At 39.2% G+C, this 18,803-nt stretch overlaps 1 pseudogene; it reads right to left on the bottom strand.

Annotated features, from left to right (window-relative positions):
• Positions 1–17,188: 17,188 nt before the first annotated feature.
• Positions 17,189–18,042, bottom strand: LOC125105649 (S-formylglutathione hydrolase-like; annotated as a pseudogene).
• Between the last annotated feature and the right edge of the window lie 761 nt (positions 18,043–18,803).

Raw genomic sequence — 18,803 nt, 5'->3', positions numbered from 1 at the left:
TGCCTTTAGCTCAGCAAGGAGGCTGCTTCTCCCTCTCCCACTCACCTTGCTTGTGTGCCCTCTCTCGCTGTACCTGTCTCTGTCAAATAAATAAATAAAATCTTAAAAGAAAAAAAAAAAAGAAAGACTGACTTATTAGGGTAAGGGCTAAAGGTGAGATCATGTCTGATCAACTCAACTGATCCTCTTAAGTAGATGGTGAAACCAAAACTAGGAGAAACCAGCAAATAAGGGTGGAAGAGAGGCTAGAGATGGACAGGAACATGTCTCGCATTTAAGAAACAAGTACCAATTAAAGAAGGTACAATGAATTTCATCCCTGAATAAAACAAAGACCATGGCATTTTCAGAAAAATGCATGTATCCTAAATAGTTGCACAACAGCTCTTACCATCATCAGCCTAGTGACTGAAATAAAACAAATGAGCTGTAAGAATACTTACTTATTTTATGATTGTTAAGTCTGGAAAATCAAGCCAAAGCCTTGCTAATAAACTGCCTTCTTTGGAGGAAGTCAAGAAATTTGAGAAGTATATTCTGCTCTCTCCTCCAAATCCTTTTCTGCTCTGGCCCCTTTCTCCTAAGACAGTTGAGTCACTGGGGTGATAAGTACTACATTAATATATTGAGAGGAAAACTTATAAATGATTTCATTTAAGATCCTGAACTGACTTTGTAATTTTACGTTGTGTGAGTCACACCAGCCACTGGGATCCCCACCCATCTCCTCTCTCCTACAGTGTTATAACCAAAGCTTTCAAACTTTACAGAAATGTTCTGTCTTCCGCAGGACATTGGCATCCCTGAGGATGTCAACAAATGTCCGATGACCAATTATACTCAGGAATGGTCCAAAATAGGAGAATATTTTATAAATATTTTCCGGTGCATTTTTTTAATGTCAGAAATCTTGTTGCCATGGGCTCCTCCCCCATAGCCTTCTTCTGTTGGGAGGAGGGAGCCAAGAATTAAATCAACCTTTTTCAAGAGTGAAAAGAATCTCTAAATCAAAAGACAAATAAGCAAAAGAAAAACACTCTTTACCAATCAAATCAAATGCATGGTAAAAATGAGCTCTGAACTCATTTGAGTTTTGAGACTGAACTCATGTAGTTTTACTTAAAAGGAAGTTAAGGAACTCAGCACATAACATATAAAAGTTCAAGTTGCCTGAAAGAAAGTTCTGGGACAGGAAGATGGGGAATTTTGAAAGGAGAAGGGTAAGCACATGAGCAATTTTCCCTCACTTTCTCAGACATAAACTAGAAGATTATAAGTCTTCATTTAGAAGATTGGCATTCAGTTGGTCACCTGAGCAAGATGACATCTAAAGAACAAGGGTACATTCCCCAAAGAGAAACACAGAGATGCCGAAGTCTCCATATATCACAGGGAGTAAAAGAGGAGGTGCCAGTAGAGGTAGTGATCAGCAGAGTCTTCAGTCAGGACAGGAGTTCACTATTTGTAGGGACACCAAAACCCGAGACAAATGATCAGAACTTCAGTAGTGGGCACCAGCACACCATGCCCCAAAGGGCCAAATGAAGCCTGTCAATTCTCAGTGGACACCAGCTCAGGTTGAACCAAATTTGACCCACCCATCCCTCTACAGCAAAGACCAGGACAGATTTAGAATACACCACCTGAATCCAAAGTCCCTTGTCCCCAGTTGTCTTAAAGATTTCCAAGGTAGGGAAGGGAAGGAATCTAAAAGACTAAGCTTTTCCCCAAAAGAGAAAGTGAGTTACCCAAAATACTCTCTCCAACCTGGAAGAAATGGAGATACTGTTAATTAGCAATATCTATGTTTGTATCCACCTTTCACTCGACACCAGACTCTCATATACGGAAAGTTTCAAGAAGTGTTACCTATGTACATCTTCCATTAAAAAAAATAATAATAATAATTAAGGACGCATATTGGCTAACAATAAATGGTTGTAATTTACTACCCTAAAATGGAGTATTCATGGAAAAGATTTCTGTGAGTTGAAAATTCGGGTGGATTGGGTAGTAAGAGGTTCTGCAAAGCTCATACCTGCAGAGGTTCCAAAATTCAATTCTTCTTCTCTGCCTACTGTTTTCCTGCTACAGGAAATTGATTTTTTTTTCTTGAGCCTTATCTTTAACCCACTTTCAGACAGACTCCCTTACAACTTCTGATGACCTCTTTTAAAAATAAATGGTTCTTTTCTTTTCAAAGAAAATAAATGATAAAAAAAATAGAAGAACCATTTATAAGGTTTGGAATCTGTGCTGAAAATATTACTATTTCAAACATCTTTTTGTTTTTCTTCTATCAAAACTGAGCTCTCGCTCAAATGATTCACTGGTGAATCCTACCAAATATTTAAGGTTGAAATTATACCAGTTCTCCACAATCACTTTCAGAAGATAGAAGCTGAGGGAATACTTCTCAACTCATCTTATGAGGTCATTACCCTAATACTAAAACCATAAAAAGACATTACAGGAAAACAAAGCTACAAACCAGTATTTCTCATAAACATAGATGCAAAGATTCTTGACAAAATATTAGCAAATTGAACAATGTATGAAAAGAATTACACACCATAACCAAGTGAGATTTATCCCAAGTATGTAAGGCTGGTTGAACATTCAAAATTAATTATGTAATCCATCACATCAACAAACTAATAAAGAAAAATCACATGATTATATTAATAGATGCAGAAAAATGCTTGGCAAAATCCAATACCTTAGTAGTAGGAAAAGAGTACACATAGGGAAAAAAATGGTTTTTGGAACCTCTGTGAGAATAAGCTTTGCAAAACCTTTTAACTGCCCAACCCACCTGAATTTCCAAGGAACAAAGGGAAAATTCCTCAGTTTATAAAGATGGTAAAGAACACCTACAAAAAACTTACAGCTAACATCAGACTTAATAGTGAGAAACTAGAAATTTTCCTGCTAATATCAGGAACAAGGCAAAGATGTACCCTCTCACCACTCATTTTCAACATCATAATGCAAGTTCTTGCTAATGCAATAAGACAAGGAATTGAAGTAAAACTACAGAGATTGGGAGGAAGAAATAAAACTGTCATTGTATGCAGGTTACATGATTGTTTATGTAGAAAATGCAAAAGAAACATCAAGAATAACAAAAAACTTCTAGAACTAAGCTACAGAATACAAAATCAATCGTTTTCCTATGTACCAGCAATGAACAAGTGTAATTTGAAAGTAAAAACACAATACCATTTATATAGACACACAAAATAAAATGCAATACTTAAGTATAAATCTAACAAAACAGATATAAGATCATATCAGGAAAATCTAATGAAAAAAATAAAAAAACAAATAAATGGAGAGGTATTCCATGTTTGTGGACAGGAAGACTCAATAGTGTCCAGATATCAGTTATTCCTAAATTGATCTATAGATTCAATGTAATCCAAATTAAAATCCCAGCAAGTTGTTTTGTGGCTATTGACAAACTGATTCTAAAGTTTATATGGAAAAGCAAGAGACCCAGAAGAGCCAAAACAATATTAAAGAAGAACAAAGTTGGAGGACTAATGCTACTAGACTTCAAAACTTACTGTAAAGTTGTAATAAACAAGACAGTGTGATGTTGGCAAAATAAGAGACAAATAGATCAGTGGGGCAGAATAGAGGGCCTAGAAATAGACCACACAAATACAGTTTCAAAAAGGAGCAAAGACAATACAGTGCTGAAAAGATAGCCCTGTGTCTATTTGAAGATTCTCTTCCTCTGCCCCTCCCCCATCTCTCTCTCTCTCTCTTTCTCTCAATCTCTCCAACATAAATAAATAAATCTTTTAAAAAAGAATCAGAATATGTAATAATATCTCAACACCTTACAAATACATGAAAGAAAAAATATTCAGGAAATGATTTATGTATGATGGAATTATGAGATGTTCTCCGTATCTTCTTTACAATGTTTAGTATTTTCCAACTTCCCTGTAATGAGTCTGTAAATTATTATGGCCAAAAATAACTAGATACCATCTTAAAGATAAATATTGATGGATTGTGTATATACGCCTATGTACACATTCACATACACATCACATTATTACCACATTATTATGAGTGGGTACAGCTATCACAAAAATGGAAAACAGGTTAGAACAACATATATCAATATGGCAACAGTGATTTATCTGAGGCTAGCTTTGTGTTATAAGACCAGGAGAAAAAATTTAAACTAGCTTTGTTATGTTTTCCAGATGTTTTATAATGAATCCATATTTATATGTGGAAACATAAACCTGGACTTTAAATAAAAATGAAAATTCAGTAACACTATATTTAGAGATGTACTTCTTAAATAACTTGAGCATGAACAATTGTTATGACTGCTGCAGTGAGCATTTTGAAAGATTAGCAGAAGCAAGATTATGTGACATTTAGCTGATCTTTCAAGAGAAGCTGGACAAATAACACTTTTTTTTTTTTTTAAGAAAACAGTAGCTTGCAATGAAACATGGTGTTTCTAATGTGATTCAGAAGTGAGGTGTCAAATTTTTCTGTGGAAAAAAACCAAGAAGGCACATATTCAAAAACAGAAGTGAAAAATATCTTGATTCATATATTTAACACTGCTCCAGAATCTATCCCCAAAAGCCTATTTTGAAAAAATTCTGACTCATGTAAACTATCCTTTACAATAACTACCAGGCCCAGAGCATTTTACATACGTCATCTCTAATCCTTACAACTGTGGAAAAGTAGTATTTCTAGCCCCCCTGTACAGATAGGAAAATTGAGTCCCAAAGAGGTAAAATTTCTCCTCTGACATCGGATAGCTGATACATGGCAGAGGTAGTCTCTGAATTGTCTGTCCCACTCTAAAGTCTGTTCTTTACACACATCTGCCTCAACCAAGTGCTTGGGGGTCTTTGTCACGACAACTCATCACTGTGGGCTTTTTCATGATGTTTTTCACTCAAACATTATCACCCAGTAAGGTAACTCAGCTAATTTGCAAAATGTGACTTCACAAAAATATTATCATTTTCCAAAACAAACATCCAACCATGGAGGACAGAGACTTGGCTGGTAGTACTTCACAGAAGGCAAAAACCTAAGCAGTAAAGACACTTCCAAAAATGTCTGGAATGAGAGGATGGGAAACTTGTTAGGGACTATGCTCATCTGGAGGCAAAATTTAAAATAATGGTCTTGTTTTATTTTATTTAAATTCAATTAGTCAATATATAACACATCATTAGTTTCAGATATAGAGTTCAGTAATTCATCAGTTGCAAATAATACCCAGTACTCATTACATCGCATGTCCTCCTTAATATCTGTCATCAGTTAACCCATCCCCCTACTTACCTCCCCTGCAGCAACGCTAAGTTTGTTTCCTATGATAAAGAGTCTTTTATGGTTTATCTCCCTCTCTGATTTCTTCCTGGTTTTCTCTCCCTTCCCCTACAATCCTCTGTGCTATTTCTTATATTCCACATATGAGTGAAATCACATGATAATTGTCTTTCTCTGATTGTCTTATTTCGCTCAGCATAATACCCTCCAACCCTTGTCAATGCAAATGCTAAGATTTCATCCTTTTTTATGGCTGAGTAATATTCCTCTGTGTGTGTGTGTGTGTGTGTGTGTGTGTGTGCGCGTGTGTGTGTGTGTGTATACCACATGTTCTTTATCTATGCCTCTGTCGATGGACATCTGAGCTCTTTCCATAGTTTGGCTGTTGGGGATATAGCTGCTATAAATATTGGGGTGCAGATACCCCTTCAGATCACAATGCTTGTATCCTTCAGGTAAATACCCAGTAATGCAATTAACTTCTTGAGGAACCTCCATTCTGTTTTCCAGAGCGGCTGTATGAGCTTGCGTTCCCACCAACAGTGTAGTAGTGTTAGTCTTGTTATTTTAAACCCTGCTGCACAGGTAATAAGGGTAATTTATATATTTACTTTTTATTCCCTTTGCCTGCTTGGTCCAAGGATGGATTTCTTCTCAAACCTTAACCATAATTGTAACCTATATACCTAGATTTCATTTTTAAGGGCAAGACTACACATAAGTAGGTTCATATGGATTATTCAATATCATACCCTGAAAAAGTGAGCCCTACAGGGCAGGGCTGGACCTGGCTTATCTCTACAGCCCAGTTGTGCAAGGCATACTAATTAGTATAAACTAACTAATTGTGTATTCAAGAATTCTAGAACAGGAAATTTAAAAAGAAGTAAGTTTTGGACCCAGAGCAATCCTAAGGAACTTCACCAGTGGATTAAAAAAGAAAACCTTCACTTCTCTCACTTGAAGTTCTTATTTCTAAATCAGAACAATGGGAAGCTGAGGGGAAGGGAAGAGAAGGAGGGAAGAAGAGGGAAGGAAAGGGAAGGGGAGGGGGTACAAATGGAAACCCCTTCTGTATGCCTCCGCATGTCCTGATTTGGATAGAGACCAGGGTTTGGCCAACTGTGGCCCAAGGGCCAAATCCAACCTATGGCCTGTCTTTGTATAGCTAAGAACCATGAGCTAAGAACACTTTTTACCTTTTCAAAGAATTGGAAAAATTTAAAAGAATGATGATATTTTGTGACATGTAAAACAGTATCCATAAATAACATTATATTGGAAGTCAGCCACATTCTCATTTACGAATTTCTATGACTGCTTTCATGTTACAACAGCAGAGTCAAATAGTGGCGACAGAGAACATATCCACCACACTTCCAATATTAACTATCTGGCATTTTACAGAAAAAATGGTTGCTGACCCTTAGCATAGACAATCAGTTGGGAAAGATTAGTTGAGAAAAGTGAAATATGGTCTAGGATAAGTGGGGGTTGTGTACATTAAAAGACAATCTTCTCGACTATTTAAGCTAAGAAAATGCACTATCGGAGAGTGACTATGTGGCTTGGCAGCACCATAATGACCACCTGTCCAAACGTCCCCTCACCTGTGCCCCTGAAGTGTCCAACATTTCATAGTCATCCATAGAGAAGGAGGAAGTATTGTGATGGCTTGCCCCATATCTTACCTTCCTCTGACTTCTTCACATTCTATTTTCCAGTGCTTGTCAGAGGAACGCTGAATCCTGCTGTCATTTTTCAGACCCCAGGAGCTGTTCTGACAGTCTTGGCACCATGAAGCATTCCAAATTCCTATCTCCTTTCTGCAGCTGCCTGCTCCCCATTCAGTGAGAATGCGCTTCCCTCAATAATGCACTTGTTCGTTCATCTTTCCTCTCTCTCCCAATCCCTCTCTCTCTCTCTCCCTCTCTCTCATGCACAAACACACTCCCATTAGATAGAAAGAAAAAAAACCTCCCAGTTTCTTGCCAAGTCTAATAGAAAATCCCTTTCATAAACAGAGCTGCCTTTGTCATTTGTAAAAGTGTTACTATCCCTCCTTCTGGGAAGTGATTGTATTGTTTTTCTGCATGGACCACACATTGTGTGTGTGTGTGCGTGCGTGCGTGTGTGTGTGTGTGTGTGTGTGTGTGTGAAGCAGAAAGGAAATGAAGGCGGGGGTTCTATGGAGAGAGTACCATAGAGTAACCAAACACAAAATATAGTGATAATCCTATAAAATTAAGACGTGGGGTTCCCAAATCAGTCACCTTCAGCTGGGGAACTAGAGTGTGAGGAGAGTGGGTGGTCCTTTCTGACAACTTATTCATCATCTAAGACAATTCCATAATCAAAAATACCTTTGAGAAAAAAGTACTTAAAAAATAAGTAAAAAAAGAGAATATAGCAACATGTTAACAATGGTTGTCTTTGGGTGGGAGGGAAAGGGGGCAAGACATAGGTAATCTGTTCCTTTATTTCAACTATTCTGCATCTTCCTGTTCTCTTTATGATGTTAAGCTGAAGAAAAAAGAGAAAAGATATCAATGTAAAGGAGAACTCACTGATAAAGAGAAAAATCACAACAAACAACAAAGCCTGATGTAGCCAAACACACATGGGCTACCTTCCATGTCCAGTTTCGGACTGTTAATCAGAAAACATCATTTATAAAAACTTTTTTTTAATGTGTTTTATAATATTCCTCCTTTTGGCCCAAGGTCTATAAACTGAATACAGCTGAGTCTTCCCCATTGTCCCAAGAATGATTCAGGGTCATTTTTCTGAACATCACTTCTTTTTAAACAAGAAAGAGGGCAAATCCATATTGACTCCAAAAGACATAGACCAGTGGGTTCATTTATTACAATATCATGCTCCTCTCATTCTATCTTTCTCCCCATCAAAGCAGAATACAAATATATAATTCTAATTAAGTGAAACATTGAATGATTAAGATTTTCCTCTAACAGAAAAATAGGGACTTCAGCTAAGAGGGGTAACTGAATAAATATATACATTTCCACTCCTTCATTACATCACATTAAAGTAACAATGAGAGGATCTTTTAAAAAAAAACCATAAGGAAAAGAAGGAGAGAAAAATAATACCTATAGCATTTAGGAAAGTGGAAAGCAGAAATTATACATGATGTCTGGCATACACTCAGGGATGTAGAACCCTAAACCAGCAAGGGGGAAGTAACCAGGATACCACAAATTCTCAAGAACTGGCAGCATAATTTACCTCTGCATGCAAAGGCTGAAGGATAAAGACAGGGCTGAATTCTATTTAAGGAGCAAGTAGAGCCCTGATCATCTACCTGCTCCTTAAGGTCTTGGCAATCTAGAGGTTTCTTCTCTGGGGTAAAATGTAGTGTCTCTGGGAAGGAGCTCTCCATACATAGAGTTCTAAAAACACCAGCAATACGTGATCATTTATATAGTGAATATGAGATCTCCCACTTCTCCTCCCATTTGGTTATAAAAAGGATAGCAGACACTCAGGCAGGAGATAAGAAGATTCTTCTCTGGAGACAATCTCACCTGCCCAAATGAACAAAGTCTAAAGATGTTGGTATCAGAGTAGGGAGGCGGGCAGTTTCCAGAAAACTGACACAGCCAGATCACCTTTCAAGGAAGCACAAACACAGAGCTTCTAACAGCTTTTAGGGGCTCCATTTATTAACAGAAAGAGGCAGCTGAGGGTCACCAGACATCGGAGAAAAGTTTCTAACATGAAAGGCAGACACCAGAGCAAACAGACAAATAAAAGCAACAGTGTGAGGAGATAAAACCTTCAAAAACCCATCCTGAGTATCCTCAAAGAGATAAAAGCTGACTGTTATTTTTCATGAAATGAGAACTCGGTCCAGAAAGATAGTTCTTTAAAATTAAAAATATGAGAGCAGAACTTTAAAAAAAAATCTTCATTAGACGAGTAAGAAGACAAAGTTGAGTATAATGAGTTTAGCTTTATTTGGGGGGGAAATAAAGCTAAAGGAAAAAGAATTGGAACAAAATGTTGAAAAGCAGGAAGATTAGAAGAGGCTGAATACCAAAATAATCAGAATTCCAGAAAGAGAGAGAGAGAGAAACAGAGGCAGAGAGAAAGAGACAGGGACAGGAACTGTCAGAAAAAGAATAGACACCAAGGAGAAGAAGGAAGAGGAGAGGAGAGAGGGGGAGGAGAAGGGAAGGAAGAAGGAGGGGAATAAGGAGGAGGGGATGGGGAGGGAAGGGGATGAGCGGGAGGAGAGGGAGAAGGAGAAGTGTTCCCACAATTGAAAGACATAACTTCCTGTATTGAAGCAGATGAAAATAAACATGGAGTAAGGCACATCATCTTGGAAATTTGGAAGATAGAACAAAGAGAATATTCCAATACTTTCCAAAAAAGGAAAAAAAAAGATTTACAAAGGATGAAGAATCAGTGTGGTTTCAGACTTATCAATGGCAACACCAGGAACTAGAGAAAAATGGAGGAATATGTTCCAAACCTGAAAGGAAAAATTATTTCCAACAAAGAATCCTATACTCCACCAACCACAATGGATCCCTTATCAGGAACGTATTGGAAGATAGGTGGCACCAAAATGAGAGAGTATTTAAAAAAAAAGAACTAAGAAAGGTATGGGAATCTAAGAAATGGGGGTTCAACCCAATAAAAAAGGCAAAACAATTTTCATGTTGAAGGTGAAGGGAGACCCCAAGTTGACAATAGCACACGCTGGCCAGAGACAATCACTCAATGTAGCAGCAAGAAGCAAGTTCTAGGAGAGAAGACTCCAAGCAGATAAAATTTGTAGAACGCTTGGGGCTTTAAGGTTACTAAAGCAGGAATAAACAACAGGGAGAGCTTAAGGATCATTTAACTACATAGAAAACTAAAACAACTCAGAAAGCAATTATTAACTTCAGAGAAAGCAAATATTACACCAGAAGGAAAAATTTATCACAGCACACACACACACACACACACACACACACACACACACACACATACACACATACACACATATGGCTATGCTATGAATAGCATTTATTTAAAGTCATAAAAATGTAAATGCTGAATATTGATCTAACCAAAGTGGTATAACTATTTGGGGAGGATGGGGTGAAGGAGAGGATAAGAAATGTGCCGATATAAAGAAAAACGAAAGGAGAAATTACAGAATGCTTAAATCCCCCAGAATGGAGAAGTAACAGAATAAATATATTTTTTAGAGATATGAAAGCCACCAAAAGAAGTGACTATGACAATTGAAAGTGACTGCCTCTGAAGAGATTGGAACAGGGGCACCGGAGGCAGGAGATTGCTGGGATTCATAAGAAGACTTATAGAATCACTTGACCCTTTAAACAACATGCGTGTGAAAATTCCAACTTTGAAGTCGATTTTTAAAGAGTCTTCAGACACACACATATATGCAGATACAGGCTACCTCCAAAACAGAAAAGCAAACCTCTACCTAGAGAAAAAGGGAAGTAGGGGAAGTGGTTTGTCTGGAACCAAAAAGGATGAGAAGACATCATGGAAAATGAGAGAGATCAGCATCACAAATAAGAAGGAGACATCAAAGTAGAATTTTCATCCTTCCAACACCCGTCTAGGGCTTTCAACTTTGGAAGAGCACACGTGGACTCCGTGTTGACTCCCCTTCCTTCCACCCCCACCATTAGCCACCAGAACAGCATTTGCCAATCATCTGCATTACAAGTCTCACTTCAACAGGTGTTGACATGGAATAGTTGATTACGGATATGGAGCAAGAAGTAGAGTCATGGCAAGGAAAGGGAGAGGAAATGCCAGCATTTACATGTTGCACAATTCATACCACAAAGACCAACTGTTGACTAGTGATTGATAGGTGCAGACCTAATATCTGTTATCAGTAAAGAGCTCTCCCCCACCCTGGCCCTTTCTCCCTCATTACACCAGCAGAGGGATGGGTTTGGAAGAATGGGATACCCCTCTCACAGGCGCTTGTCCAGCAGAGAAGTCTGTCCATAGGAGCTTGGTTTCAGAATGTCCCAAAAGTTCCCTCAGAACCTCGGAAAATGCCTCCTCACATCAAGAACTCCACAAGCTGTGTTTCTTTCTCTGCTGAAACAATCCCATTACAAGAAAACAATCTTAAATGAGTTCTTCTCACCAAACTGAAAATTTTTGACACTGATGAAGGTCATTCAAACAAGATCGGATGGCAGAGTGGTGCAAACCAACATTCACTTGTTTGTATTCACTTGTTTGTGTTTTTTCTCCCCCCACCCCCAAAAGAGAGATTTATTTCTTTTCATCATTCTGGGCTTGCCTCATGATATTTATTAATTGGAATATAATTGACATACAACCTTGTGGAAGTTGAAGGAGCACAACCTGTTGATGTGAGTATTTATATATCGCAATATGATTATGACAGTAGGATTAATTAACACTTCTGCTACCTCACATAATTATTTACTTTTTGTGGTGGAACATGTAAGATCTAGTCTCTTAGCAACTCTGAAGTCCATAACAAAGTGTTGTTCGCTATGGTTACTATGTCATGCATTAGATCTCCAGATCTTACTCATCTTCGATTTGCAAGTTTGTACCCTTTCACTAACATTTCCCCAGTTCCTCTACCTCCATGCCCAGGTTGAAGCGCAGTTGGAGAATTCCTCTCCAACACCCTCTGAGTCTTAGTCCTCTCTTTCCCATATTCCTACATTTCAATGCTGCCTGTGAATTCTGATCACATAGTCCCTTGAGAGAGGCATTTATACCACTGATTAGCTATAGTCGTGTGGCTCTTTCTGGGGCTACAAGGAGGCAATCCATTGCTTTTCATTAAATGTCAATTTGATTAAGTGATATGAGATCAATGCTATAGTTTTTATCTGTGGATTCTTGCGGGGAGGTCCCATGGATTGCTTCGAGAACTTGACCTCCCTCTAGACCTCTGACTTGTGTAACTCCGGAGAAGTACTTAACTTCTTTCTCATCTATGAAAGGGAAATAGTTCTGAGGCTGTCATGAGTCTGCAATGAAATAATGACCATAAAATCCTCAGCCTAGAGTCCTCACACAGTGCTGAATAGAATAATCTAATGCCTTTCCCTCTGAGGCCATGCTGTATAGATGACCCAAAGACAACCAACAACCCCAGCTCTGGGGAGCAGGATAAACACAAGACTCAGACCGAAGCATTAAGGCATTTGCATTCTGGCCACTCACTTCCTGCCTGACTCTACCTGCTCTCACCCAGAGAGCAAACGTCCCAAATGCAATTCTGCCCTGCCCTTCCAAAGAAAGGCAAGGAGCAAAAAGGGCTCACTCTGAACTACAGACAGTAATAGGATTCCAACATCTAATGGAGGCAGTTTGTGGTCCACCACAAACAGGGTTATTCAAAAGGTAATCGAGAAATCCCAAGGAGAGGCTCCTCCACCCTGCCAGACAAATGGCCCCTTTCCTCTGTAATTTTAGTTCAGAGTTACGGGTCTCCTTCCAGCTGACTCACAAAGCCAAACAAAATGCTTTGAGCCAATTCCTCTTTGAAAGGGGCAGCTGCGGGGCACTTGGGTGGCTCAGTGGGTTAAAGCCTTTGCTTTTGGCTCAGGTCATGGTCCCAGAGTCTTGGGATCGATCCCCACATGGGTCTCTCTGCTCAGCAGGGAGTCTGCTTACTCTTCTCGCTCTGCCTACTTGTGATCTCTGTCTGTCAAATAAATAAATAAAATCTTAAAAAAGAAAGAAAGAAAGAAAGAAAGAAAGAAAGAAAGAAAGAAAGAAAGGGGCAGCTGCTCAGGTGATGTGCGGTGCAAGCCATTTAGGCTGGCCCGGGGTCCTACCAGGACTACTGGGGAAAGTGCTCTGCTCTCAGCCACTCACAGCCAAAGGTTAAGATGGGCACGGGCTCAGAAATGGGAGGGAAATCATGCCTTCATTTTTATCCTCCTGGCAGAAGGGAAGTTATAAAAGCCGATTTCTGAGCAGTGAACCAGAAATGAGTTCATCTCTCCTGCTACTTAGTTGTGTTTCCCCAGGCAAACCATGGTATCTTTGAGTCTCTTCAGTGAGGAAAAGAGGTGGGATTAGGTCTGTGAGACCCCTTTCCACATTAGGGTTCTTTTCTGCAAACATCTCTACCTCGTAAATATTCTGCTACGCATGAGACTGCGGAAGGAAACAGATCAGCTACTGTCACAGGATTATGGAAACTTTCCATCTTCTCCAAGTTTTGCATTTCAGCTAAAGCTTAAGTACCAAACAATAGTTGTCAAGAAACTTCTCATTTAAAGTCAGGTCCGAGACCCTCTATGCAAGGCTGCAAAGGGTAAAGTAGAGAGCCACTTTTACCAGTGTTGACTATTATTTACTCCTAAGCTTTATTTAAAATTTCACTGGAGGGGCGCTTGGGTGGCTCAGTGGATTGAGCCGCTGCCTTCGGCTCAGGTCATGATTTCGGGGTCCTGGGATTGAGCCCCGCATGGGGCTCTCTGCTCAGTGGGGAGCCTGCTTCCTCCCTCTCTCTCTGCCTGCCTCTCTGCCTACTTGTGATCTCTCTCTCTGTCAAACAAATAAATAAAATCTTAAAAAAAATTTTTTTCACTGGAGCTTAGAGTGAGGACTTCTTTAAAAAGGGAACCTAGGTGGCTCAGTCAGTTAAGCATCGGCCTTCAGCTCAGGTCATGATCTAAGGGTCCTGGGATCCTGGGATCCAGTCTCATATCCAGCTCCCTGCTCATCAGGGATTCTGCTTCTCCCTCTGCCTCTGCTCCTCCCCCGCTTGTGCTCGTGCTCTTTCTCTCTCAAATAAATAAATAAAATCTTTTAAAAAGGGTGGGGGTTATGTGCCATAGGTTCCTCCTCCTCGCATCTTTCTCATAGGTGGGTAAATGCTTTCCCCCCATTTTAAGGCAGGTGAGCTGCCTGATAACGAGCCTCAAAACAATAACTCAGAGAGATTGACAGGGGCTCCTGAAGTTTGAAGGACTCAGGGACTGCCATGCACATCTGAGTAAAGCCAAAGGCAAGAGGGTTGGACTGGAAGAAGGGGGCAGAAAGAAGGAAGAACTAAATTGGGAATGGCCCATTCTTCAAGTTAGACTGCACAAAGGTGTGTATGTGTTTTCCAAACGCCCACTATGGACCCCACAATAGGAACCAGCCATAGATCTTTAAAAAGACTGTCCCCAAAAGCTTCCTACCAGAGGAAGTCAGTCTCATTGGGAAGAGGCTGCACCATGCCATCAGAGGTAGGTGGTTGGGATATTGTAAGTGGCCATCCAGAAAAGGTATTACCTAAGTTAGTGAACTGTAGCCAGAGATTCCTACTAGGGAAATTTCTGTGGAACACACAAATAGGTCCCCTGAAAAGGGGCTGGCAACTGCACACCTACACCCAGAAGGGGATGCCAGATGCAAATGTCTTATTCCATAAGAGCCCCACAAGGGCTCTAGCCCCCCAAGGGCCAGAAGCCACTACTAGGAAGGTATATGACTGGACAAACATATACCAAACACACTGCCTTCCTCCCTCTTCCCACTACAGATTTCTTGAGGCTGTCACAAAGACAGGGAGGGATGAAGAGGTTTTTTTGCCAATATTTTCTTATGAAAATTTTCAAACTTTCAGCAAAAGTTGAAAAAAGTTTATTGTGAACCCCTATAGACCCACCATCTATCTTTCTCACATATCTATCCATCCCTCTATCCATTCATTACTCCCTCTTAGTTTCATGCATTTCAAAGTGAACTGTAGACATCGATATACATCTCTTAATACCTCAGCATTCATTAACTAGGGGTTTGGTACAGTTTTACATGCAATGAAAACATAAATCTTAAGTATATGTTTGTTGAGTTTTGACAAATGCATATGTATAACCCAAAACTCATCAAATAAAGAACTTTACCGTAACCCCCCAAAGTCCCCTTCATGTTTTTTATCAGTCAATCTCCTCCCACTTTTAGATTTTTTTCAAACACAGATTGGGTTAGCCAAATTTTAGAATTCCATGTAAATTAAACCATATAGTTTGAGAAGTTCTTTATAGATCTTGGGTATCAGCCCTTTGTCTCTCCTGTCATTTGTGAATATCTTCTCCCATTCCGCGGGTTGCCTCTTTGTTTTGTTGACTGTTTCCTTTGCTGTGCAGAAGCTTTTGATATCGATGAAGTCTGAAAAGTTCATTTTCGCTTTTGTTTCCTTTGCCTTTGGAGACATATCTTGAAAGAGGTTGCTGTGGCCAATGTTGAAGAGGTTACTGCCTATGTTCTCCTCTAGGATTTTGATAGATTCCTGCCTCACGTTGAGGTCTTTTGTCCATTTTGAGTATTTATCTTTGTGTATGATGTGAGAGAATGGTCAAGTTTCATTCTTCTACACAGTTTCACTTACCTGTGGAGCATAAGGAATAACACAAGGACACTGGGAGATGGAGAGGAGAAGTGAGTTGGGGGAAATTGGAGGGGGAGACAAACCATGAGAGACTGTGGACTCTGAAAAACAAACTGAGGGTTTTGGAGGGGAAGGGGTGGGGTGTTGGGTGAACCTGGTGGTGGGTATTAAGGAGGGCACATATTGCATGGAGCACTGGGTATGGTGCATAAACAATGAATTCAGGAACACTGAAAAGAAATAAAATAAAAAAAATTTTTAAAAACTAAAAAATAAAAAAAACATATAGTAATGACTCCTCATTTCAGCAAAATATTTTTGATAGTCAACACTATTGCTCTACATATCAACAGCTCTTTTACTTGTACTGGTGGCAGATTACAATACTTTGCTTATGCATTCTGTTTATGGACCAGAGGACTGTGTCCAGTTTTTGGCTGTATGAATAAAACTATTATGTTCTACAAGTCTTGTTTTTTTTTTTAATATACATTTTCATTGATTAAATACCTACAGTGAAGTGATTGGATTTACAGGGTAAGTATATGTTTACTTTTATAAGGAAATTCTAGAAACTTTCGAACATGATCGTACTTTATATTCCCACCAGCAATATGAGAGAATTTCAGTTGCTCCACATTCTTGCTAACATTATTGTTTAATCTTTCTAAACAACCATTTGGTAGGTGTGAGTGGTATCTTGTTCTTGTCGTGGTTTAATTTATATTTCTTTTTTCTTTAAGATTTTATTTTTTTGAAAGAGAGAGACACAGCAAGAGAGGGAACACAAGCAGGGGGAGTGGGAGGAGGAGAAGCAGGCTTCCCACTGAACAGTGAGCCTGACGCGGGGCTCAATCCCAGGACCCTGAGACCATGACCTGAGCCGAAGGCAGCTGCTTAACAACTGAGCCACCCAGGTTCCCCTTAATTTATATTTCTTTGATGAGTAATCTTGTTGAACATTTGTTCCCATTTGTGTATCATCCTTGTAAAGTGTCTCCTGAAATATTTTCTTCTTCTAGAGGGTGGTTTTTGTTGTTGTTGCCATTGTTGTTTTATCTTTTTATTGTCAGATTATAAAAAATCCTCCCATACCCTCAAATCTAGTCCTTTGTCAGAAAATGAGTTTATAAATATTTCTTCCCAGTCTTTGGCTTGCATATTCATTGTCTTAATGTATCTTTTGATTAGCAGAAGTTCATATCAATATTTCTGGTAGATTCTGTGTCAGTTGTTACAAGGTGTATTTTCAAAAATTGTGTTTATTTCATCCACGTTGTTGAATCTGCCACCATAAAGTTGTTCACGATAATCTCTTTTTTTCAGGTTTTATATATTTATTCAGAAAGTGATGCAATTGTAGAATGATGCATTTTTAGCACTATGAAATCCAATGTCTTGAAATCCTTTCTTCCCGCAGTTCTGTTTATTACCGTGTTGTAATCCTGAAGAAATTTTCTTATCTGAAGTTTTTCATGCATTCAGGTATTTTGCATGATGTCTGATGTGCTCAGTAATATAGGCTGCAATGAAGTAATAGCTATGATCATAACCCTCTTGTAATCAGAAAACAAAAGGGACTTTTTTTTCTGTACTGAAACAGCTAAGAAGTTATCAGGTAGTAATTGTCCATCCGTAGGCCACTGGTCACTTTTCCTGTATCAAGTAGTATGTCCAGCTGAACACCTGGATAGGACTTCACAAGATGGGTAGCATCATCAGCCTTCCATTTACTTTGATCTGTTCCCAAATATCCGCTAAAGACTTTTTTCCCCCCCCAAGGACAGAGCGCTGGGTTGCAAATTGGAGCAAATGCTGACACAGATTTGGACTTTCCAGGATTCTTCAAAGCCCATATCAGAGCTCTGTGGCCTCCCCTAGAGTAGCCAAAAATAGACCTCCTTTAGGGGGTCCATTGCAAAATTGGCATTTATGAGTTGGGGAAGCTCTGTAGTTACATAAGAGTACATTCTATAGTTAGTTTTCCAAGGATTTTCAGTGGCATCCACTTCAAAACCTAGCACCAGTGCCAAAGTCCCAGCTCTTGTCTTCTCCTATAATACTGCAGCCAGGAGGGCTGTCATCTGGAGAAAGGACGAGGAGGCCATGTTCAGCGGCAGCTTGATGATAACCAGACTTTGATATAAAATTTTGTTCCATGCAAGTTAAACCAGATAGCCATGCAATGCAGGACATTTTCCAGTTTCTGCCTCGGGTGGTAAGTAGATAGCAAATTTCACTTTGCAGTTCAGTTCAACACTGTCATGTTCAAAAATGTTCTGCAATCCTCCAAAGCACGTGGTGCTGGAAATCTATTTCAGGGCCATGTTTCTCCTGACCACTGCTACTTGCTTTTTTTTTTTCTGCACCAAAGGATGGATGATCCTCGGCAATGCGAGGCACGCCGGGAAACGAGCAGCAGCTGGAGTGGAAAGGTGGGACCTCATCTTCTAAACTTGTTCAGAATACTCTTATCCTCCTTATGTCCATAGGATCTGTAGCAATAATCCATCCCTCTTTCACTTCCGATATGGAGAATTAGTGTTTTCTCCCCTTTTTTGTATGATCAGCGTAACTAGTGGGTTACTAATTTCAATCTTTTCAAAGAGCCAATTGCCTTGTTACAAAACAATTGCTTGGCTGATTTTCTTTCTTTTCTGTTTTCATTTGTCTGACCTCTGCTCTTTTATTTTTATAATTTCCTTCCTACTACTTTCCTTGGGTTTTCCTTGCCTTTTTTGTTCCACTTATCTTCTTCAGGTCATTAATTTTAGACTTTCCCCCTTTTCTATTATAAGCACATATAGCTATAAAGTTCCCTGTAAGACCTACTATGGTTGTATTCTATAAATGTTGATACATTCTATTTATTATCATTCAGATTACAATGTTTTCTATATCCTCCTGTGATTTATTTTTCTGTGACCCATGGTTTATATTTCATCTCCAAATAGTTGAGACTTTCCTAGATATCTTATTGTTAATTTCTATTTCAATTTTATTGTGGTCCAGGAACATACGTGGATGGTTTCAATTTGATTTAAACTATTGCATCTTTTTTTATGACCCAAACTATGATCTATGCTGG

This window comes from Lutra lutra, chromosome 7 (genome assembly GCF_902655055.1).
Source record: "Lutra lutra chromosome 7, mLutLut1.2, whole genome shotgun sequence".
Lineage (NCBI taxonomy): Eukaryota > Metazoa > Chordata > Mammalia > Carnivora > Mustelidae > Lutra > Lutra lutra.
This window is presented reverse-complemented; position numbering and strand designations above follow the sequence as displayed.